The 24,910-nt window shown below is 45.0% G+C and overlaps 1 protein-coding gene across 7 annotated transcripts in view; it reads left to right on the top strand.

Moving 5' to 3' along the window:
* LOC139355304 (SH3 domain and tetratricopeptide repeat-containing protein 1-like) overlaps positions 1 to 24,910 on the top strand; it is a 52,574-nt gene that overhangs the window by 8,007 nt on the left and 19,657 nt on the right. Inside the window, exon 1 of one of the 7 annotated variants that reach the window (XM_071090479.1) lies at positions 13,816 to 18,930. The exons of the other annotated variants lie outside the window; for them this stretch is intronic. The gene's annotated coding sequence lies outside the window, so the exon portion shown is untranslated. Of the gene's footprint in view, positions 1 to 13,815; positions 18,931 to 24,910 lie in introns of those variants that run through there. 7 annotated transcript variants of the gene reach the window in all.

The following is a 24,910-nucleotide window of genomic DNA, read 5'->3' as shown; positions in this document are numbered from 1 at the left end:
GCTCTGACTCCGAAGCCTGTGCTTTTAACGAGCATGCTGCATACGCGGCCTCTTTATTTGTTAGGAGTTTCGGTGTCTCTAGGGCCTGACACCCAGTTGACCGTTGTGGCCTAGAGCTGTTATAAGGGAGCTTTTAGCGGCCCTGCTGAGAACAGAGCCAGCACCTCCGGATTGGCAGGGCAGGGGCTGTTCCTGCTGGGAGCTGCAGGTCACTCCCTGTAGCCCTTGGCTGATCTTGCTCATCCACTCCCTCCCTCATTCAGTAGTTCCTGAGTGCCGCCTCTGTGCGGAGGAGGAGGCAGCCTTCCAGCCCAGGTGGGGTCTGCAGGTACACAAAGGGAGAGGCAGCTGTGCGCTGAGCTGGCTGTAGGCTGGGACAATGTGGCTCCAGAGGTGGCGATAGAATGCTCTGGGACTGCAGAGAGAACACATGCTTGTGAAAGGGAGGAAGGGGCAGGCACCGCAGAGGAGGTGTACTTGAGTTGGACTTTGAGGGAGGAGTTGGATTTCCACAGTGGAACCGAGCAGCTGAGGCTTTCTCAGCAGCTGAAGATTACAGCCAGCCAGCCTCAAATGTTCAGTTTTTCCTGAATTCCCTTTTTTAAGAGAGTGCAGTAAGTTTTCAACAGAGATAAAGCAGTCACCTCCATGTCATTCATGTTCTGCAAATCCTATGTGTAGTTGTTGATGCTTAGCAGATGGGGGCAGCCTGGGCCATAAGAGAAGAGCCTGTGTGTCCACTTGTTTGGACATCAGTCAGGTGTGGCACAGGGCAGTGATCGCTGCCTTCCCCTGAGGAACTCAGTTGTACTTTTATGTGGAGAGGACAAAGAAAACTGTTGTACAGGGGGCAGGAGACATTTCAACTGCAAAGCAAGGCACAAAATACATAGTCTGTGCCCTGCATGAGAAACCTAGCAGAACTGTGTGCTGATTCCCACCCCTGCCTCCCCTTCTGAGAGCGAACCGTCCATTGTACCATGGTGGAAGGCATTTCTGAAGCCTCTGTAATCGGAGTGATCTGTTACTTGCCCATTGGGCCTTGGGGCAGCAACCAGAAGGTGTGGCTGAAACACAGGCCTTGGCCAGACGTGGTTGGTCATGTTGGTTCTCCCACTGATTGTGAATTACAAAACCTTGGAGAAATCATTGTCTTTGTCTGTGCCTCTCATGTAAGATGGGGAACACTGTGGCCATTGCAGAAAAGCAGATAGGTGGAGCGAGTATGGAGTGCTTTGTGTGTGTGTGTCATACGGTGAATGAAATGGCACTGATTGACATTATTGATAGTAATAACAGGTTTAATTCAGGAATAAAACTGGTAAAGTAGGCCAGGTGCGGTGACTTATGCCTGTATTCCCAGCACTTTGGGAGGCCAAGGCGGGCGGATCATGAGGTCAGGAGTTTGAGACCAGCCTGGCCAATATGGTGAAACCCCATCTTTGCTAAAAATACAAAAATTAGCTGGGTGTGGTGGTAGTCCTGGGTGTGCCTGTAGTCCCAGCTACTTGAGAGGCTGAAGCAGGAGAATCGTTTGAACCCAGGAGGTGGAGGTTACAGTGAGCCGAGATGGTGTCACTGCACTCCAGCCTGGGCTAGAGAGTGAAACTCCATCTCAAAAAAAAAAAACCTGGTAAAGTATTTTACCCAGCCTAGGTACATGTGGTAGAGCCGAATGAAAGCTTAGAAAAAGATGACTTGAGAACTAGCCCAGCAGAGGAATCAGGTGGGATGTGTTGTTACTAAGTGAAATTTGCACCTGCTTTCTCCCAGGCCTCGCTGAGTTGTGTACAACAGAGAGCTCAGGTGTTGGGGGCAGTTGACCGGTTGAAGAATGCATTGCTATTATGTGAGGAACATTGGGCTTTGAAAAAGCAGAACTGGATCCACGTTCTTGCCTGGTAACTCTAACTATCATCTAGTTTGTAAAGGGGAACACAGTTCACTGAAAAATTCTTATGACAGTGGGGAAAGGATTGGGGCGTCTGCATTGGTGTGTGTAATATAGGTCATATGAAAGAGCATTTAGGCTGGAGGGAGACTTTTCATCTCTATAACTTTACTTTCACAGGACAATTCCATCATGATTTGAAGATTTTTGAGTCAAAACTACATTGTTCTGCTATGTGTTTTGGGGCAAATTTATACATACAATTTGCTTAAATATTTCAGATGATACAAGAATATATGTGTAGCATAAAAAGCTGAAATTTGCATTTCCCCTTCTCTCGAAGTAACCGTTGTGAATAGTTAAGTCTGTATTCCGCTATTTTGTGTATTATAAATACACTGTGAATATATGAGTGTATATATACATATATGTTACAGAAACACATTTTTAGAGATGGAATATTGCTGTGTTGCCCATGCTAGTCTCAAACTCCTGGGCTCAAGTGATCCTCTCGCCTCAGCCTCCCAAAGTTTTGGAATTACAGGCGTGAGCCACCGCGCCTGTCCTGGATGAGTATGTTTACTAATTGCTAAGTTACTCTGTTCATTACGTGTCTATTGAACTCCCCCATGTGCCAAGCATTGTTCTGAATACCTTATATGCACCAATTCACTTAATTTTTAGAGAAGCTCTATTGTTGTGTCCCTTTTACAGTGAGGAAACTGAACCACAGAGAGGCTGGGGACGTTGTCTAACATCACACAGCCAGTGCTGTTGGAATTGAGGTTGGAACCCAGACAGCTGGCTTCAGATCTCTTAGCTGTTATCATAGATGACACACCCAAACCTTAGGGCCACCTCCCAAGCCTTGCCTGAGCTCTGCCTGAGCTCTGCGAGAGCCGTGTATGTGAGGTTTCTTTCCTCTTTAAGAACACAAGTCTTGGAATTGTCCCAGACCCTGGTAGGAGCTCTTGAGGACCAAAAAACAGGGGTTCTTCAAGCCTGCCCCAAGGCCAGATCTCTGATTTAGCTACTTGGAAGGCAGACGTGGAAGAGAGTAATTTTGCCAGAACAAAAAGTCAAGATGGCTGGGCTGACTCGGCCAGATGCGGTGGCTCATGCCTGTAATCCCAGCACTTTGGGAGGCCGAGGCAGGTGGATCACCTGAGGTTGGGAGTTCGAGAGCAGCCTGTCCAACAAGTTGAAACTCCATCTGTACTAAAAATATAAAAATTAACTGGGCGTGGTGCTGGGCGCCTGTAACCCCAGCTACCAAGGAGGCTGAGGCAGGAGAATTGTTTGAACCCGGGAGGCAGAGGTGGCAGTGAGCTAAGATTGCACCACTGCAGTGCAGATTGGGTGACAGAGTGAGACTCCATCTCAAAAAAAAAAAAAAAAAAAGAGGGAAGGGGAATGGCTGGGCTGTCTCATCCTGGGGAAGAGGCCCTACAGCAGCCGTAGGACCTTGGCCACTTGGTTGGAAAAGAAGGAAGGAAAAGCTTCACCCATGGCGGTGACCTGGACTGCAGAAACCACACTAAACAGTCCACGTCCTGGAGCCTGGCCACCCCATTTGCTTCTCTTCTCCTTGGGTAGAGGGTGTGGGGAGCTTTCTACCCTGGAGGCTGAGCAGTGCAGCTTCTAACCAGGGTAGGCATTTGTCTGTTCCTGGGAATACAGACAGCATTCTCATAAGCAGCCCAAATACTCCTGAACAGCTTTTTGTAGGGTGGGGTGGAGCGGGGCAGAGGGTCATTTTGACTCATAGGTACCTTTTCCACTTTCACGGCTGATAACTGTGTTACAGATTAAAGTTTTGTTTTTGATACTGAAGAGGGCTTAAGAGAGTGAGCTATTATGGCACATCTAAGTCTGCTAAAATAGAACCGCGGGGTAGTGTAGGAAAATCTCTTCTAAATTATGGATCATAGATGGTGAACGTTAGAAGCCATGTGTACCTAAGTTGACAAATCAAAACATGGCTTGTCTTTGGGTGACCCAGGTAAGTCTGGATGCCACTGTGCCTTGTGTGAACACAGGATGCTGAGGTGTAGGGATCAACAGGCTTTTTCTGGACATCTTGCGCTTCTCCCTTGGGGTAAAGTGGGGCGGCAGTAGGAGCACACAGCTGTTGGGCCCCTAATATTTGTCAGCTGTTTTACATGTGGGATTCCATTTAATGCAATCTTAGAGGTAAAATTTTTTTATTGAAGATGAAGATAGAGGCTTAGAGAAGTTAAGAAAATTGTTCAAGGTCACGTCATTTTTTTTTTTTTTTTTTTTTTTTTTTAGACAGTGTTTTGCTCTTCTTGTCTAGGCTGGAGTGCAATGGCGTGATCTTGGCTCACCACAACCTCTGCTTCCCAAGTTCAAGTGATTCTCCTGCCTCAGCCTCCTGAGTAGCTGGGATGACAGGCATGAGCCACCACACCAGGCTGATTTCATATTTTTAGTAGGGACGGGGTTTTTCCATGTTGGTTAGGCTGGTCTTGAACTCCCAACCTTGGGTGATCCGCCCAACTCGGCCTCCCAAAGTGCTGGGATTACAGGTGTGAGCCACCACGCCTGGGCAGGGCCATGTAATTTAAGTGGAAAGATGAAGTACTTGATGAACTCAGAAGTTTGACTTCAAAGCCCTTGATCTTTCCATAACACATGGTTCCTTCCCCGGTTAGTGGGGAGTGACTGAAGAACTCAAGGAAGTTGTGTTTTGTGGAAAGAAGACCTGAGGGGTGTAGGGTCTTTCCAGGCTTGGAATTGCCATGCTGGGCTTCTGAATTGTGTAGCTGGGCCATATAGAGAGAAGCCCCTCATTTAAGACTTATTCTTTGGGGGAAATAAAGGAAGGCCGCCCACATGAGACAGGCAGAGATGACTTTCTCAGAGCTGCTGTGGCAAGGGAGTCGGCACCATCACTTGCGTGTGGCAGAGACTGACATGCAAGTGAGTGGCAGATGAGGAGTGGGGAAGCTTCAGGATGGAAAAGAATGGCTCTCAGTGGAGGCTGTTGTGGGGGCTGGAGGTGGCTGTGCAGAAGTGGGGTGTCCTATGTGATTCGTTAGGGGCGTATTTGGCTTTCTTTGAATTATCCTAAATGGAAATAGGGGCCAAAATTAGGGTGGCTGTCAGTTTTGAGTCAAGTCCTGGCCACGGACAGAATCGTGGTTTAGTTTCTGGGTTGTGGAGAGAGAGCAGTCTGGCTTCCTGTCTCATGTGCTAGCCTGGCTGGCCTCCTAGCTGTTTACTGTAGATAGGGGATTGGTTTCCTGGGTGGGCAGCTACAGGTTGTGGTCTGAGTTCTGTCTTTATACATATGATCAGGCATGTTCTGTTTGTATATTCAGTCCCTCATTTTTCTTGTCAGTAAAAATATCAAATGACAAATTGGATACATTGGGAACTTTTTAGATGTCTGTGTCCCCTGGAGGAAGTTTTCACGTTCACATTTAATCAGAATGAATATAAACAATTGGGCCATTTATCTTGAAGTTGTAAAATAGGAAATCTTCAACAATACTACCTCAGCGCCATTTCCTGTCTGTCCATCCTTAGGGAATGTGTTTTTATCCCCCGCCGGCTCATCGTCCACCAGTTTGTGGTTGATCCACTTCTCTATACGTCTTGTCTTGTGTGCATCTCATTGTTTGCTAGTGTTAGCTTTCCCCTTCGTCAGTGTAGTTTATTTGTGTAGCCTCTGTTGGTAGGAAGTTATTTGTGGAATTTGTGAATGGAAGGGACCTTGGAGGTCTGCTAGGTCAGCCCAGTGATTTTCAAGATAAACAGAAATACAGGGAAATGTTCCAGCTTCTTTGGTGGCAAAACCAGGAATAGAAAGCAGTGTTCTTTGTGCCACAATGTCATTGGAAGACAACTCAAGGTGGGCCTAAAATGCAGAGTAACTAACTTTCATTTATCTCTGCTTCTGACACTTGTTATCAGACATTTTAAATTGACCTTAATGTGTTCGCAGAAATATGAAAAGTTCTGACTTGTTTACATATAAGGTACTTCTTTGCCTACTCATTTGGTTGTTTTTTTCAACAGGATTGAAAAGACATTGTTATAAACTGAATGTTTATATCTCCTCCAGATTCTTGTACTGGAGCCCTAACTGCTAGTGTGATGGTATTAGGGGATAGGACCTTTGAGAGGTGATTAGGGTTAGATGAGGTCATGAGCGTGGGCCCTGGTCTGACAGGATTAGTGCCCTTAGAAGTAGAGAAACCAGGCCGGGTGTGGTGGCTCACACCTGTAATCCCAGCACTTTGGGAGGCCGAGGTGGGCAGCTCACGACGTCAGGAGATTGAGACCATCCTGAAACCGTTTCTACTAAAAATACAAAAATTAGTTGGGTGTGGTGGCAAGTGCCTGTAATCCCAGCTACTCGGGAGGCGGAGTCAGGAGAGTTGCTTGAACCAGGGTGTCGGATGTTGCAGTGAGCTGAGATTGTGTCACTGCACTCCAGCCTGGTGACAGAGTGAGACTCTGTCTCAAAAAAAAAAAAAAAAAAAAAGAGAAAGCAGAGAGCTCCCACTGCCCTGGTGTGAGGAAACAAGAAGAAAGGTGGCTATCTGCAAGCCAGGAAGAGGTCCCTTTCCCAGAACTGAGTTGGCCGACACCTTGATCTTGGACTTCCAGCCTCCAGAGCTGTGAGAAATAAACTAATGTTTAAACCACACAGCCTATGGTGTTTTTTATGGTATTTGCCTATGGTATTATGGCCATCTGATTTGACGGATACAGAGATGGTTCCAGAATACTGTAGCCTGTATCTAAGTTGGTGATGCCATGAAAATAAATGTGGTAGTTTATTCCTTTATATAAAGATAGCGCTGTGAGCCCAGGGCCTTTGCTCGTGTCTTAGTTGAGTCTTGTCTTCTTTTAATAGCTTCCTAATTTCTCTTTTCCCCTTTGATTTATATTATATATCTGGATTAAATCATATATGGTATGATTTTATACTTTATGTCTATACAAACTTTTAGTGATTTTATTTCGTTTTATTTTATTTTTGAGACATGCCCTTGCTCTGTTGCTCAGACTGGAATGCAGCAACAGAATCACAGCTCACGGTAACCCTAAATTCCTGGGCTCAAGTGATCCTCCCGCCTCAGCCTCCTGAGTAGCTGGGATTACAGGTGTGCTATCCTGCCTAGCTAATTTTTAAATTTTTTGTAAGGTCAGAGTCTTGCTGTGTTGTCCAGAGTGGTTTCAAACTCCTGGCCTCAAGCAGTCCTCTCACCTCAGCCTCTCAAAGCACTGGATTACAGGCGTGAGCCACACGCCCAGCCCAGTGATTTTTTGTTGTTAAGATCAAGGACGGGTTCCCTGGCTTGGCATTCAAGGCTCATGATCTGGGCGTGATTTGCAAGTTGGGTTTCAGTGTTTCCATTCCCGCCATCAGCCTTGCATTCCAACTTGTTGCCTAAGCGCTGTTCTGAAGCCCAGCCTGAGAGCTGCATTTAGAATTTATACCTTCTCATCTCTTCATCTTCTTTGCCTATGTTCTTATCTCCATCTGGGACATCGTCTTCACCTGTGTTCTTATTTCCGTCTGGGACATCGTCTTTGCCTATGTTCTTATCTCCATCTGGGACATCATCTCCACACTTCTGCCTCTTTAAATCTTCTCCATCCTTCAAGACTTGAAATACTCACTTCCTTTACATGATCCCCACTCTGACATCCAAGCTAGAATTAATCTTTCTTCCTTTGAACTCTGATAGTGATTAATGTTTTTCATCCTTTAATTATGCAGCAGTCCTGTGTGTTAGATATTATTATTTCCCCAGTTTTTCATAGTTACTCTGAAAATATTTACTGTAGTCATATATTTTGAGTATGTAATATGAGCGACATTCAAAAGGTCCTGGAGAGTGAAAGGCAGTCCTACTCCCATCACTGCTCTGTGACCACTGTTGCCAGTTTTGTTTGTTTGTTTGCTTGTTTGTTTTTCCAAGATGGAGTCTTGCTCTGTCACCAGGCTGTCGTGATCTCAGCTCACTGCAACCTCCACCTCCTGGGTTCAAGCGATTCTCCTGCCTCAACCTCCTGAGTAGCTGGGACTACAGGCGTGCGCCACTATGCCCAGATTATTTTTGTAATTTTAGTAGAGACGGGGTTTCACCGTGTTGGCCAGGATGGTCTGGATATCTTGGCTTCTTGATCCACCTGCCTCAGCCTCTCAAGGTGCTGGGATTACATGTGTGAGCGACTGCACCCAGCCTATGTATCTTCTTTTTAAAACACAGATGTTGGCATAAGATAAACAGTGTTCTCCATCAGTTCCCCACTGGTAAATATTTAGGTTATTCCCAACCGTTAGGATTAATCAATGCTGAGTTGTACGTAATTCTTCCATATTTGCGTCAATATGTTCATAGGATGCATTACTAGAAATGGAATTGTGGGATCCAGGGTTCAGCACATTTTAAATGTTGATGGGTGTTGCTCGATTCCCTTCTGTTAGGGCCATACTGTTATCTCACTGTCAATGTGTAAGGGCGCCTATTTCTATTACCTTGCCAACAGTTTCTTCTGACATCACACACACACATAAAAATAGCCCTTTGTTCCAAAAACATGGACATTTTACATTTCTACTTAAAGTGTGCACACACTGACTGAAGCTCTGTGTTGCAGTGATATGTACTGCTAGGATTGTGGCTCTGTTTTGAATTTGCTAGGCAGGCTATGGCTTTCCAGTCAGTTATTTTTTGTTTTCTTCATGTTGTTGCTGCCGTTGGGCTGGGGTAACCTGTGTGAATTTCCTTCTACTGCCCAGCCAGATTTCCTTTCCAGTGGATGGGCTTAGTGTCTCTTCCGGCAGTCCAGTTTCCTGGTGATCAGGGCTTAGTGTCTCATCCGGCAGCCCTGTTTCCTGGTGATCTGGGCTGAGTGGCTCCATGAGAAGTTGCACCCAACTTCTCCAGTAGTGTGTCTTTTCACAGCAAGCAAAACATTTTCACCACGTTTCTAGCGGGACAGGCACTAGCTCTTTTCTGGGCACCAGGAGACCTGGCTTTGTTCTGGTTCAAGCAACAGCTGGTGAGTTACCAAAGACAAGTCGCATCTGGCCCCTGGTCCTTTGCTTTATAAGTAGAATCGCAGTCCGAGTGGGCATCACTGCCCTGGTCTTTATGCGGTGCTGAGTGTTGTGGGGATGATGGCTAAGTGTCAGGATGCATTTCCACCACTAGGGGATTACAGGCCAGCCAAAGACACAGGAGGAAAGCTAACAGCCCTGGGCAGGTACACAGAACCAGAGGAGTTTGAAAGGGAGGTTCCAAGCTCCTTGGTGTGATTGATGTGATCACAATAAACATTTTATCTCTAAGTCTTGGGCCATTGGACCAAGAGAAGAGAGAGCTGGTGTTGAGTTGTAGTGAGAGGTGCGTGGTTCGTGAGCCTGCTGAGCCTGGCTGGGACTCAATTCCATTGAGTCCCATTCCATTTTACCTTCTGTTTCCACCTTTTTCGTGCTCCTGCTTGTTTCTCCAGAAAAAAATGCAATAAATTGCTTTCAAAAACTTTACAAAAGCCATAGATGCTTATTGAAAATAGTTCAAATGATATGGAAGACAGAAAGATAGTGAGTGTTTTTCTGTTGTGTGTTTGGATGAATGTGTCTTTGGGATAGTCACTATTAACATTGGGTGTATTTCCTTCCAGATCTTTTCCAGTGTACCTACAAATATATATGTACACTTTGTAAAAAACAAAATAGTACCTGATAAACATTGAGTTCCCCTACTCCCACTGCGCAGTCTACATGGACATCCTTTCAGGGTGATACGATGAGACTTGATCGACTCCTTTTGTTCGCTGGAGGGGCAGGTAATAATAGCTACAGATAACTCTCCTTCAGTGGGCATTTACCATGTGACAGGGTCTGTGCTCCAGGCAGGCTACATGAAGTGGGTCTTAAGGCTTTTTACAACAATGCTATGGGTGAACACAGTAATTGTTAACATTTTGCAAATGATAGAATTGCAGTAGAAGAAGCAAAGCTGCTTGCTCAAACTCATGGCATGATTCCTGAGAGAGAGAGAACACTTTTAAAACAATTGTTGCTATAATCAGGTGATTTATGATCATTTCAAGAAATAGTGCATTCAGCGAATACATTTCAGGGTCTGGTACAGTCTGGGAGCTGTTCCTGAAAATGCACTGGGCTAGAGGTAAGGGAGCGGTCCATTGGCCCTGGACCGCTAATGCAAGGAGGGAGGTCCCGGGGAGAGGGGGTATGGAGAGGAGGTCTCTGAACAAACCTTGCAACATCCATTTCTGCTGAGTCTGGTCCGAGGTCTGGGTCTTGACATGTACACTTTCCAGAGATACTTGGTTTTGATTTTTATCATGGCTCACCTGAGCAGCCATGGTTTCAAACTGCCTGGAGATGTGGTCTGGAAGGCCAGTGCTATGCCCATCCTTCCCGCTCCTGCAGGAGGGGAGTCATCCTGGACTAGAGGGCTTTGCCTGTAATCAGCTCTCTCATAATAAGTGGATTTGATGCTGGTTTCGCTAGGTCAGGAAATTTCCCATTTGGAAGGAAAACTGATACTTGTTTTTGGGTTTTGCTGAGAAGTCACAGGGTTTAGAGCAGGGACTGGAGGTTTCTTGAGACACACGTGAGTGCACTCAAACATCTTCCATGAAATGTGGAAATAAAGACAGTGTTCCAGAGAGGTCCCTGGCTTTGGGATATACATATTTCAGTAACAGAATGGCACTGGATGTCTGCTGAATTTTTTTCTCTGCTATTTTGGCAAATTTTATTTGGGTGTGTGTCTCCTGTACAGAAGGTATGACATCAGTTTTTGCCACCAAGTATTTACAGCCGTTGGTTCCTCCTATGTGGGTCACTTTTGTGCCGTGGTTTCTTTGGGGAAATTGTAGGTCTCCTACCCAAAGCACATTGCCCATTTCAAGGTGTTCCTGGTTTCTGAACACCTGTGGCAGTGCCTTCCCTGTAGGTGAAGCCAGCGGAGAAAGTACCCCTCCCCAGGAGGTGGGGACTGGTGATTGCCTGAGTGAGGAGGCCGGGGATGAGCCCTGGACTAGAACTTGTGACTGGCTGCTTTTCCTTCCCCTCCTCTCCCTCCTATTTTGCCACCACCCCCACTTTTTAATAATTTCTTATTAAAAATTAAGCAATTATTTTGGTTTCCTTTATTCGCTATTCCTTTCTAATCGCATGCAGAGTGAGCCTGGGACAGTGGAAAGGAAAGTTGTACTTAGCTTCAGATGATCCTGCCAGTCCCGCATTGAGGGGCTTCCGCCAGGCAGCATCGTCAAGTGGCGTTGTGGAGGTTCTCCTTTCAGTCCTCAGCGTTAACCAGCAGAGGCAGGTGGTACTTATTCCTGGTTAATGTTGAGGAAGTTGAGCTCAAAGTGGCTAAGGGAACTTCCCAAAGTCACATAGGAAGTAGCAGAGTAGAACCAAACACTGAATCAGGCAGGTCATCCGATTCCAAAATGGGCTCTTAATTTTTGGAGGTAAAAAAGCTGAACAGACACAGATATTTCTTTCTTTCTTTTTTTTTTTTTTTTTTTTTTTTTTTTGAGCTAGGGTTTTGCTATGCTGCCTAGGCTGGTCTAGGCTCAAGCTATCCTCCTGCCTTAGCGTTCTGAGTGCTGGGCTTACAGGTTTGTGTCACCACACCCAACCGAACAGACATTTCTTGAAAGAAGACATACAAATGGCCAAAAAATATGTGAAAAAAATGTTCAGTATCACTTATAATCAGAGAAATGCAAATCAAAACCGCAGTGAGGTATCATCTCACCGATTAGGATGGGTATTATCAAAAAGACAAAAAATAACAAGTGCTGGCAAGGATATGGAGACAAGGGAGCTCTTACAGGGTGTAGGGGGGTGTAAACTAGAGCAGCTGGCTGGGCGCGGGGTGCACGCGGGACATCCCAGCACTTTGGGAGGCCAAGACGGGCAGATCACCTGATGTCAGGAGTTTGAAACCAGCTTGGCCAACATGGTGAAACCCCGTCTCTACTAAAAACACAAAAATTATCTGGGCATGGTGGATCACACCTGTAATCCCAGCACTGTTGGGCGACTGAGGTGGGGGGATCACTTGAGGCCAGGAGTTCAAGACCAGCCTGGCCAACGTGGTGAAACCGCATCTCTACTAAAAAATACAAAAATTTGCCAGGTGCAGTGGCAGGCGCCTGTAATCCCCGCTACTCAGGAGGCCGAGGCATGAGAACCACTGGAACCCGGGAGGCGGATGCTACAGTGAGCAAGCCGAGATTGCACCACTGTACTCCAGCTTGGGCAACAGTGAGACTCTGTCTCAAAGAGAAAAATGAAAAAGAGTAAGAGTAAGCTAGGGCACCCACTGTGGCAAACAGTATGGAAGTCCCTCAGAAAACTGCAAATGAAATTACAGAGTGATCCAGCAGTCCCACTACAGTGTAGATACCCAAAGAAAAGGAAATCAGTGTTGGAGGGGCATCCACGCCTCTGTGTTTCCTGCAGCACTGTTCACCATAGCCAAGGTATGGAATCAGCCTCGGTGTCCAACAGCAGATGATGGATAGAGAAAATGTGGTCTTTATACACAGTGGAGTACTATTCAGCCATAACACAGGATGAAGTCCTGTTATTCTCAACAATGTGGATGGAACTGGAAGATATTATGTGAAATAAGCCAGGGACAGAAAGTTACACAGCATATGTTCTCTTATGTGGAAGGCAAAAGGAGTGGATCTCATGGAAGTTGAAAGTAGACAGAGGATCCTAGAGCGTTGGAAGGGTGGGGGAAGAGGGAGATAGGGAGAAATTTGTTAAAGGATGCAAAATTATAGCTGGATAGGAGTAAGTTCTAGTGTTTTATAACATAGGACGACTATAGTTAACAAGAATATATAGTTTCAGGCTGGGCACCATGGCTCATGTATGTAATCCTAGCACTTTGGGAGGCTGAGGTGGGTGGATCACCTGAAGTCAGGAGTTTGAGAGCAGCCTGGCCAATGTGGTGAAACCCCATCTCTACTAAAAATACAAAAATTAGCCGGGCATAGTGGTGGGTGCCTGTAACCCCAGCTACCAGGGAGGCGGAGGCAGGAGAATAGCTTGAACCTGGGAAGCAGATGTTGCAGTAAGCTGAGATCACACCACTGCACTCCAGCCTGGGCAACAGAGCAAGACTTTGTCTCAAAAAAACAAACAAACAAAAACAATATATAGTTCCAGATAATCAGAGGAAGGGTATTGAACGTTACCAACACAAAGAAATGATAAATGTTTGAGATGGTGGATATGCTAATTACGCTGATCACATACATTACATGTATTATAACATCACTATGTGTACTCCATACATATGTAGAGTGCACAATTATGTGTCAATTAAAAAAGAAAAAGCTGAACTTAGATTACAATGGCTAAGTAGCTAGCTTTTTCATATTTTTGATATAGACCCTGGGCATTTATTTTAAGTAAACTACCCTTGGCTTCAGGAAATGTTTAGTATTTGAATTTTAGCCTTGCATTTTAGTATACAGAGAAGTAAAACTGTAGGCTTGCTTTAGATACAGTCACAGGGGTTTGCCGTGATGACTTTTTGTGTAATGAGGGGGAAATATACCTTAATTAATAGGCATACATGCTCATTTTTCTCCCTCGTACACATTTTTAGTTGTTCTCCAGGCATTGTGATACTTATGTAAACAGTATGCGATATCTTAGGCAGGAATCAGAATTTTAAGGTAAGAATACTTAGAGTTATATATTTTTCAAGCTTTCAAAGTGGACATTTTACATGTCTATTATATAACTGTAATTAAATTTTCAAAAAGACAATACCTGTCTAATATGGGTGATACTCTAACATTTTTTGTTTGTTTGTTTCTTTTCTTTTGTTTTTTTTTTTTTTTTTTGGAGACAGTGTCTCACTTTCTCCCAGGCTGGAATGTAGTGGTGCAGTCATGGCTCACTACAGCCTCAGCCTCATAGGCTCGAGAGATCCTCCCACCTCAGCATCCCAAGTAGCTGGGACCACAGGTGTACAACACCATGCCCAGCTAATGTTTAAAATTTTTTGCAGAGACAGGGCCTCCCTCTGTTGCTCAGGCTGGTCTGGAATTCCTGGGTTCAAGTGATTCTCCTGCTTCATTCTCCCAAAGTGTGATTACAGTCATGTGCCACTGCCTGGCCCCATATAAGTGGGATGATGACTTTAGCCTAGGAGTTCCACACCAGCCTGGGAACATGGCTCAAGACCCTGTCTCTACAAGAACTAAAAAAATTAACTGGTCGTGGTGGCACCTGCCTGTGGTCCCAGCTACTCCAGGAGGCTGAGGCAGGAGGATAACTTGAGCCCAGGAGTCAAAGCTGCAGTGAGCTCTGTTCTTGTCATTGCATTCCAGCCTGGGTGACAGAGTGAGACCTTGTCTCTTAAAAAAAGTTAATGGCTACCTGATTATTCATAGGAAAAAAACCTGAACTCTGATCTAAACCTTATACCTCGTACAAAAATTAACTCAAAATGGATCATGGACTAAAATGTACAGTGCAAAATAAAGATGAAAAGAGGAGCTAGAGACTGGGAGAAACTATTTGCAAACCAGATGTCTGATAAAGGACTCATATCTATAATATATAAAGAACTATCAAAATTCAGCAGTGAAACCAAATCATCTACTTTGAAAATGAATAAAAGACCTGAAGAGGCATTTCAGATAACATATAAGCACAGGAAAAGATGTTCAACATCATGAGCCATCAGAAAAATGCACACTAAAGCCACATCACTATACACCTATCAGAATGCCTAAAATAAAAGGTAGTAACAAGACCAATGCTGGTGAGGATGCAAGGAAATGGGATCACTCACACTTGGCTGGTGGGAATGGAAGATGGTACAGCCATTCTGGAAAACAGCTGACAGTTTCTGAAAAAACTAAATGTGCAATTGCCATAGGATGCAGCAGTCACATTCATGGGCAGTTATCCCAGAGAAATGAAGACTTATGTTCACACAAAAGCCTTTATGTATCTGTTCATAGCAGCATTATTTATAAAGGCTAGAAACTGGAAACAGCCTGGAAACTGCTCAGCAGGTGAATGGTTAAACAAACTGGTGCACCCAGGCCCCAGATACCACTCTGCAGTAGTTAATGACATCGTTGTTCATCAGTCTTTCAAACTAGAAACCACTATCATGCTTAATCCCCTTTTTTCCATCCTGGGTCTGAGTGGACTTCATTTTGCATTTCTTTCCAATGCATTTTCCCTCTGTCCTTTCTGGTTGCGCCTCATGCCTCATTTGAACTATTGTAAGAGCCGCCGAATTGTTTCTCTGCCTCATCATGGAATCCTTTCTACACTTGATGCCCCGCATTGTCATTGGAACAATGTTTCCAAAACATGAACAAACTAACTTAAAAGGAATATCCCAGGTAGCCTTCCAAATAAGTATAAGCTTTCTGTTAGAAGTTTTACTTCTTGTCTATAGGGAACCCCAGAACTCTAGAGAGACGGATTTGCTGTCTGCATTTTAAGATCAGGCAGAAATCCCTGGAGGGGCCCATGTGGAATAGTGGCACAAATACTGGTTGTAGAATCAGAAGCCCTCATATCCTGGTTCTAACACCAGCTGGATGTTCTTGGGAAAGTTTTGGTTTCATAACCTCAGAAACTCCATTTCTTAAGAAATGGAGATGAGGAAGCATACTGAAGGGATCACACAAGGCTGCTGGGAGGAGCGGATGAGGGGCTTGGTGAAAATGCTGTGTAATCCATGAAGCCCGTCATATGTGTGAGAAGTGGAGCTGTGTGAATAGCGGTTCTGGAATCACTGTATGAAAACGATGGAAAGCACATTCATAGTTCTGCCTGATGATACCACTGGGCACCTGTGTTGTACATGCCTGCAACATGAGTGAGGCCCGGGTCAGTACGGCTCACAGTTTGGTTTTCATGCAGTTAGAAAGGCCCGAGAGGACCCTTCCCCCCTCCAGCTGTAGGAAGGAGGTGGCTGTCTCCTGCCTATATTTGGTGGAATTGTCTGTGGTTCCTTAGGGACAGGAATGCAGGGAGTGGGGGGAGAAAGCCGGCCTGACTGCTCGCTAGTCAGCCTTCCCCCAGGGAGGAGTGGAGGGGTCATTTCGTGGTAACCTGCCACGTCTTTCTTAACCCATCTGCTCTTAGAAATGACCAGCATGACAAGTAAAAGACCCGTTAGAGACAGATGGGCTGTGTGTCCCCTGCGTTTATGGCTTTGTGGCCTCAGAGCTTCCAGGACTTGATAGCTTTCTGGGGAATGCTGGGTCAGCCAAGGGGCTGAAAATAGTGAGAGGAAGAAAATTCCCCCTCGCTGCTCTGCTCTGGGAGTGGTTACTGAGGAGAGCAGCATGGAGAGCCCAGCCGTGGGGTCCCTCTCAAGCACGCCCTCACCGCAGTGGGAATGCAGGTCTCAACCTCCCTAGGCCTCCGTGATTTTCATCTGTCACATACTCACCTCCAGCAGGGATGTCTATGGTGATGAGATGAGGGAGCATCATAGCAGATGTGGCACTTAGTAGGCTTGCGGTGAGTGGACGCTGGCGTCAGTGGAACAGGAGACTGGGCGCTGCGTGTGGACGCACTCACGTGCTGGTGGCATGGGTGGACAGAGGAGAGAGGGACGCTCTGCCATTCTCCTTTTGGCCTGTCACCCCCGCTGTTTTGAACAGAATACGTGAGTGTATTCTGTTGCCCCAGTCAACTTGGTAGGCTGATTGCTCAATTTTCTGCTTCCACATTTGATTTCTTATGAATGGGAAAAGGAATACTTCAGTTACTTTTCTGGTTGATGGCATATATTCCTTGATATCACCTTAATGCTTTTTAATTTCTATGTATTTTGGATGCTGGAGCTTGCCTGACATCTGTGTTTTTATGCCTCACCCTCTCGCGTAACTGTTGGCCACACCAGGACCAGAGAGAAGTGACCAGACCGATTGGTAGCAGGGCTAGGACTGGAATTCCTCAGCCTTTTGGCACCCAGCAGGCTCTGTTTTCTGTATTGCACTGCTCGTCCCTATTTCGACCCCTGTTAGGACAGTGGATGTGAAATGTAGCTGGGCGCTTTTGGGGGTGTGTTAGGAGTGTGGCAGATGCCTCAGACTGGCATTTTCCCCTGATTCTGAATTCTCATGGCTCAGAGTCAGTCTCTAGGCTACGGACCGGGAAGATACAGGAAGTTGTTTTGTGTGGCAAACTTTGCCTGGGCATTTTTTTCACCCGGCAATTTATTTGGTTTGGACTGGAATAAATCTCTGATATTGGTTTCTTTGCCAATATTATTAGGGAGTCGAGCCTGACTTGTTAACTTAGCCCAATTCGTAGTGCTTAGAATCTCAGTGAGTGTGTGTTGAACTGAGCGGAAGTGTGAGAACATCTTGGATAGTGGTTTGCAAACCTAGCTGCATCTGGGGGGCTGTGAAAAAAGCATGCGTGCTTACTCCAGACCAGTTGAAATAGAATCTGCAGGAATGGAGCCTGGGCAGCTATAGTGCTGTTAAAAACTGATATACCATAAAGGTTGAGATCCACTGATCCACAGTGAATTGGAGTCCTGGATCATAGACATGCCTTATGCTTTCACCAGCTTAGAATGGTTCTTGTGCTTTAGAACTGTGAAAAAAAGTGTTATGCAAACAAATGTGGAAATAGCCTAAATGCCACCTCCTGTTACTACCTGCCATGAAGTATATTTACCAGTTATTCACTCTATTCTGATCTCTACCCATTCCACCTTTTCTTCATGGAACAATGATTTGACAGTTGGTTATGCAGAACCAGAGTAAGTGTAGTTTGATTGGCGGGAAACAATTTTGGGTATGAAGTACTCTTTAGGCATTTATTGAACTCTTGTTTGTACCGCTGCTGTGCTGGACAGTTTATAAATATTCCTTCTTTAAACAAGGCCTATGGAGTCAGGCTGCCTGCGTCTTGCTAACTAGCTGTGTCATCTGGGGCAAGTTTTTAAGCTTATATAAACCTGACTTTCAGCTATGAAATGGGATGACAAGGAGTCATTATCATCTCACAGGATTGTGCAAATGTGTGTGTAAAGTGCTTAGTTTGGTGCCTAACACATAGTAACTACTCAGTAAAGTTATTATTACACCATCATCATCATGTTTAAATGTAAATATTAAGAGCTAATAAATTTGTAAAGGTAGTATATACCCTTACCCCTTGAACCAAAGACTAGTTTAGTTTTAAGTGGTTGGGTTAATTTATCACTTAAATATTAGCCTCTTGAATACCTTGAATTTCAATTGAACGTAGCCAGAGGATTTCATAATTGGACTGTTGCCTCTGGAAGTTGGAGCTTTGTTTGGTTGGTTGGTTTCACTTCCTACACTAAGCATGTGGCTGTGTGCATCTTTATGGTGACTTCCGGTACTGGGGAATCAAAGCTTCATTTGCTTCTTTGGAGGAGATGATCTTATGCCATATGAAGCACTCAGACTTCGTTAACTATGTACCATCCAGACAAGACCAGGTGCTTCCCATGGCAGCCTGTCCTTTTCTTAGCTCTCTCATCAATCTAGCCTGTTCCTTCTATTCCTCTTTCTATTAGAACTCCTCTTCGAACAAGGAATGTTGTTTTGTCACTGCTAGGTCCCCAGCAATTAGTAATGCCTAGCACATACTAGGTGCCTCCTGAATGTTAATAGGTGATAATCTAGCAGAACACAAGATAAATCCGCAGGTTGAGATTTAAGCTGTGTGGTATGAACGCTGCATTGGCAAACTTATTGAATCAATTTTGTTAATACAAGTTTAACATGTCTTAGTAACTGACTTAGTTCAGTAATCATTTACGGAGTGTCTTCTAGGCCAGACATTTTTGTTAATACAAGTTTAACATGTCTCAGTAACTGACTTAGTTCAGTAATCATTTACTGAGTGTCTTCTAGGCCAGACATTGGGGACAGAAATGTAATAATATATGATCCCTGCCTCATGCACAGGAAGTCTAGTGTGATGGACAGACATGTGCCAATGGCTGCCATGGAATATGGTGAGTATTAAGATAAAGGGGCACCCTGTGTGCCCTTGGAGCACAGAGCAGGGCTTGTGTTCTGTGAACATGGGCTCCATGTGAAAACACAATTTAAATTAATTTTCTTTTTTTTTTTTTTTTTTTTTTTTTTGAGACAGAGTCTTGCTTTGTCATCCAGGCTGGAGTACAGTGGTGTGATCTCGGCTCACTGCAACGTGCTCCCCCCAGGTTCAAGCGATTCTCGTGCTTCAGCCCCCCGAGTAGCTGGGATAACAGGTGTGCGCCACCATGCCTGGCTAATTTTTGCATTTTTAGTAGAGATGGAGTTTCACCATGCTAGCCGTGCTGGTCTTGAACTCCTGACATCAGGTGATCCTCGCGTCTCGGCCTTCCAAAGTTCTGGGATTATAGGCATGTATGTGTTCATCCTTTTAAATATCTGTGGGTAGCACTTAACTTTAAATGGGTACTAATTAAACTATTGAATGACTTTAGTATGGATTGAATGACTTTGCTCGGTCCTCATTTTTTTTTTTTTTTTTTTTTTGAGACGGAGTCTCGCTCTGCTGCCCAGGCTGGAGTGCAATGGCCGGATCTCAGCTCACTGCAAGCTCCGCCTCCCGGGTTCACGCCATTCTCCTGCCTCAGCCTCCCGAGTAGTTGGTCGGTCCTCATTTTTAATTTCCTTCATTAGAGGAAAAAAAAAAAAAATGCAGGTTGAATATCCCTCATCCAAACTGCTTGGAATCAGAAGTGTCTCAGATGTTTTTGCATTTTTGGATTTTTGAATATTTGTATTGCACTTGCTGGTTGAGCATCCTGAATTCAAAAATCCAGAATCTGAGCTGCTCCAATGAACATTTCTTTGAGCGTCACGTCGGCACTCAAAAAGTTGTGGATTTCGGAGTTTCTGGTTAGGGAGACTCATCCTATATGGGTGCTGGATTGTCACAGGATTTCTGGACCAGAGGTTAAGTGACTAGGCTTTGGTTTCCGCTTTGTTCCTAAGCAGGCTGTTTTCTTCCATAATCTCAGCTTTAGATCCCCTGGTTGTCAAAGAAGGGGATGGGCCATTGATGTTTAAGGCCTCTGTTAGTTCTGACTTGGAGACACCTGGCTTCAGTTCATCTTCCTTAGGAGTGGACAAAGAATATGGGAATTTTGAAATTGTTAGTCAACATCTACAGGGTCATTGCAGCCTGGTTTTAGGTAAAGGTAATCTTTAGTGAGCCCAGGGAGAAGCACTGGTTTAGCTGTCAGCTGAGAGGGGTAAGCGGTCCTATTAAATTTTCTCTGTTAGTGAAAGCATTGTTAAGGGTCACAGCATTAGTGGAGCTGGCTGGAAAGAGGAGGGGAACTCACTGTTACAGGTTATACTGAATGTCTTTTCAGTCACTAAATGCTTTTTATGATATGTTTTTCAGGATTTCAGTGTTGTATGATTTCTCTGTATTAAGCACAGGAAATTAAACATCAGCAAAAAAGAATGCTCTTTCTTTATTTTTTTTTCTTAGAGATGGAGTTTCGCTCTTGTCCCTCAGGCTGGAGTGCAGTGGCGTGATCTCAGCTCACTGCAACCTCGGCCTCCTGAGTTCAAGCGATTTTCCTGCCTCAGCCTCCCGAGTAGCTGGGATTACAGGTGCCCGCCAGCATGCCCGGCTAATTTTTGTATTTTTAGTACAGACGGGGCTTTGCCATATTGGCCAGGCTGTTCTTGAACTTCTGACCTCAGGTGATCCTCCTGCCTCGGCTTCCCAAATTGCTGGGATTACAGGCATGAGCCACCACGCCTGGCCTTGAATGTTCTTTCTATGGGAATCTACAAAAGCCAGCTTTTGAGCCTAGTGGCAGAAAACCTCTTCTTCATTGTTTAGCTGTGCTGTGAGCTTGGAGGGCTTCAAGCCCAGCTGAAAAAGCTGTAGTATTTTATGTCAGTGGCTGTCTTGGAGAACTTAATGAGCACTGGGCTGGAGTGATACTGTCAGAGTTCCTGAGCTGTTTGAGGCTCTCAAAGCCTAGATACTGGGGTTGCCCAAATACATCAGCTGGACTCACTATTTCTCTCGGGAGTCGGGGGGTGGAAAATGCTGTGGTCTTAACTCTGCTCTTAATTTTACAGTGCTGTTATTAATGGTAAGAATGATTTCATACGTTTGTATTTTGCTTCGTAATTCACAGAGAATTTAAAAATCCATTATCTGATTTTATTCCCTCAGCAGTTCTGTGAAAAAGGCAGAGCAGTTTTCATATCTTCTGTTTTCCCGTGATTCTCTTGTGGCTCACAGAAGCTAAGAGCCTTCACCAAGGTGATAGGGTGAATGAGTTGCAGAGCTGGGAGTAGAGGCTCAGGCTTCTAGTGACCCTGTTTCTTCCTTGATAGCTCGCTCTGGTGGCGCTATGCTCAGGTAACTGCGCATGCTCGGTTTGGTCTTTTGTAAATCCCTGCCCCATTTTGGGGGAGGTTCTTGGGATGCTTCTATTCATTTTGGAGCATTTAAGTATCTTGTCCTCTCTCCCTCCTCCCAGATGCATGGGCATTTCTGCAGGCCCCCAGGCTGGCCCTTGCGCGTGGGAGTGTCTCCTGCCTGCACGTTGCTTGCATGCCCCCTTCTGAAGGTGCTCTTCCCCGCATGGAGCCCCCTCGTGCCTGCCTCCACACTGCAGGCTGTTCGGTAAATGTTACTGACTCAGCATCGTTGTTTTCTAGAAATGAGACGGGGTATGGAGGCCAAGTTCTTTTCTGTGTGAAGGCTGCGATGGTATCATCTTGCCTTCCCCGTGTGTGCTCCTTGAGGGTGTCGCTGTGCTGCCGTCATCTGTGTTCCCTAGGGTGCCTCCCTTGGAGTCCCAGCCGTAGCAGACATGCAGTCAGTGCTCATGGCCTAAATAAGAGGAAGGCCAACGGAGCCATTAAATCTGGAAAATGACAAGTGAGGGAAAGGAATTTTTATTGAAGGCTTGTGAAAAAGAAATCTTTTTAGAAAAGTTGACCTGTTTCTTAGCTGGAGCTGAATTTCAGCTCAGAAAAGCAACTGTGTGCCCAGAGGGCTTTGGGATTTCAGTTTGGACAGATGAATTTAATTTGTTGTTGTATTATCCTTTTGTAGTTTTATTAGACCTTTCTCCCAAATGGAATTGATTTTTCTATAAAAGTCTCACTTCCTTTTTGAGAAGTGTAACACTAATTGTATGGGATGGTCTCCCAAAAGATTACCTGCCAGGAACCAAACACACTGCCTCAGACTCAGGCCCCTGGTTTCTGCCTGTGCAGCTGCAGGGGAGAGACGCACGCTCGAACTGAAATCAAGACGCATGTCTGCATCTTCTCTTTCTTTACTGCTGTTTCGGCTCTGAGCTGGCCTGCCTTCAACATCTAGGAGCTTGGTGGGTGTAGATACATTACGGTATGGAGGAGGGATATGGTGTTGCAACAGCCAGGAGACTCACTGAAGTCTCTGTTCTCTTCCTGCTCACTGCTCTGACTTTGTACAAGTCGCATGTGTAGGGCTGTGCACAGTGGTTTACACCTGTAATCCCAGCACTTTGGGAGGCCGACCTGAGAGGATCTCTTGAGCCCAGAGTTCGGAACCAGTCTGGGCAACATGGTGAAACCCCATCCCTACAAAAAATAAAAATTAAAAAATTAGCCAGGTGTGGTGGCTCATGCCTGTAATCCCAGCTACTGGAGAGGCTGAGGTGCGAGAATCACTTGAGCCCGGGAAGTCGAGGCTGCAGTGAAACATCATTATGCCACTGCACTCCAGTCTGGTCAGAGCAAGAGCCTGTCTCAAACAAAAAAAAAGAAAAACAAACAAACAGAAACCCATTAGTAATAGTGGCAGTAGTTAACTTTTGAAAGTTTGGAGAAAAGTTCCTAAATAACCTGTGACCATGAACAACTTACTTAGCCTTTCTATGACTCAGTTTCCTCATCTATGAAAAATGAGAGAATATGGTACTGATCTTACCGGATTTCAATGAGAACTAAACGAGATCAAACTCAGAGCCTGGCACCTCGTGAGTGCACACTCAATGTTATTATTTCAACATTTTAGAGGAAAAAGAATGCTAATGGGTCATTATGGCTAAACATAGTCTATCACTGGCGTTACTCATGGTATTGGAAGGAACTTGAATTCCATATAGATAGTGTGATGGAGAAAGTATTTTGGGCATTGGCAGCATTTATTCAAAGAACAAGGGACGTGTCTGTCCTGTGTGGAGAGCTGTTTCCTCTTGTTTCTTTAAATGCTATGGCAAAAGCAGTCGGCCCTGTGCTCTCTGCCGGACAGCTTCAGTCTCCATGTATTGATTTGGCCAGTTGTCGCTCACTGTCATCATGGCAGCAGCAGTTGAAGGGACAGCTTGTCTTGATTTGCATTTTTGGGTGTTTGTGCTATTTATAGACAATTAAGACATGGAAGCCTGTTTATGGCAAGCTGGCAAATTCAGCAAAACATGGAAAAACCTGTTAGCACAGTTTGCACGTGTGCGGGCACAGAGCAGCCAAATAAACACACACGTTTTCCTGTACTTTAAAAATCCTCTGGGAAAAAAAAAAAAAAAAAAGACATTAAACCATTGCCCAGATCGCTTACAGAGCTAGAGCTTTCTCCTTGAAGTACATGAGTATGGCTGTCAGACATCTGAAACCCAAAGCCATCTTAAAACATCACCATAATTTTGATGCTACCCCTACCCACCGTTTTTTTCCATTTGTAAGGTACAAGGATCCAGGAAGGAAAGTATCAGCTTACAAAGGCTTTTGTTACAATTAATCGTTCACGTTCTTTCTTTTGGTGTCTTATTCTCTGTTTACATTTTATTTTTATTTTTACTTTTTTTGAGACAGAGTCTTGCTCTGTCACCCAGGCTGGAGTGCAGTGGCACGACCTCGGCTCACTCCAACCTCTGCCTCCCAGGTTCAAGTGATTTTTGTGCCTCATCTTCCTGAGTAACTGGGATTACAGGTGTGTACCACCACGTCCAGCTAATTTTTATGTTTTTAGTAGAGACAGAGTTTCGCCGTATTGGTCAGGCTGATCTTGAACTCCTGAACTCAGATGATCTGCCTGCCTCAGTCTCCCAAAGAGCTGAGATTACAGGTGTGAGCCACCGTGCCCGGCCGCTGTTTCCATTTTGTAACGCTAGCATCACCCCAGTGTAGGGTGGCTAAGGGTATTCTTCTTTCCTGTTTCCTGGTGTATTTTCCTCTACAGCATTGATCACTCTTTAACATACTTTTTGGTTGTCTGTCTCTACCTACAAAAATATGTATGTTCCTTGTTATATCACCAGTGCCTGGCACGTAGTTAGTCAGTCAATATTTGTTGAATGAATGAATGAATGAATGGGCTAAAAGAACCTTCTTCTTTCTTCTGTCACTTCACACCAAATGCTTTTGGAAAATGCCATGTGAACAGGGATCATAAGCAGGAGAGGTTACACACATTGCTGTGGGATCGCCCATCATCCTCAGATTCTTGTCTGGAAGGAGGTGGAGTACTTGAGTAGAAATGATACAAGATAACTTCTTCAGGAAATCAGCCAAGTGTCACAGCTTTTCACATATGCGTGTGATATTTGCGTATGTGTGTATAAAGAGCTGTCGTGGCCTAGAATCACGGGCCTTTAGATCCCTTGTACAGATAGAAAAGTAAAGGCCGAGGCCCAGGAATGCTGCAGGACACTGAGGTAGAGTCCCTGTCTGCCCTTCTCAGTGCCCGGTCACTTCTCACTGCACTCCCCTCTTTACTGCTAAAGCCACTTTCCCTGACTCTGAATGTGTAACCACGAGGGAGAAAAATGTACTCCAGCCTCACAGTTTGTGGAGAAAAAGCCCAGCAGCTGAAAATCATGTTCACGAAGTTTGTACCTAGAAAAAGTGGCCATTTCTATAGTGTCTTTAAATTTCCCTGTTTCTCATACATTTTATAAACAAGACAGTAGAAGGAGATTTGGGAACAGCAACTTTAGAACAAGGGGGAAAAAAATCAAA

Source organism: Macaca nemestrina, unplaced genomic scaffold (assembly GCF_043159975.1).
Source record: "Macaca nemestrina isolate mMacNem1 unplaced genomic scaffold, mMacNem.hap1 Scaffold_95, whole genome shotgun sequence".
NCBI classification, from domain to species: Eukaryota; Metazoa; Chordata; class Mammalia; order Primates; family Cercopithecidae; genus Macaca; species Macaca nemestrina.
Note: the sequence above shows the minus strand (reverse complement) of the source record. Positions and strands in the feature narration are given on the sequence as shown.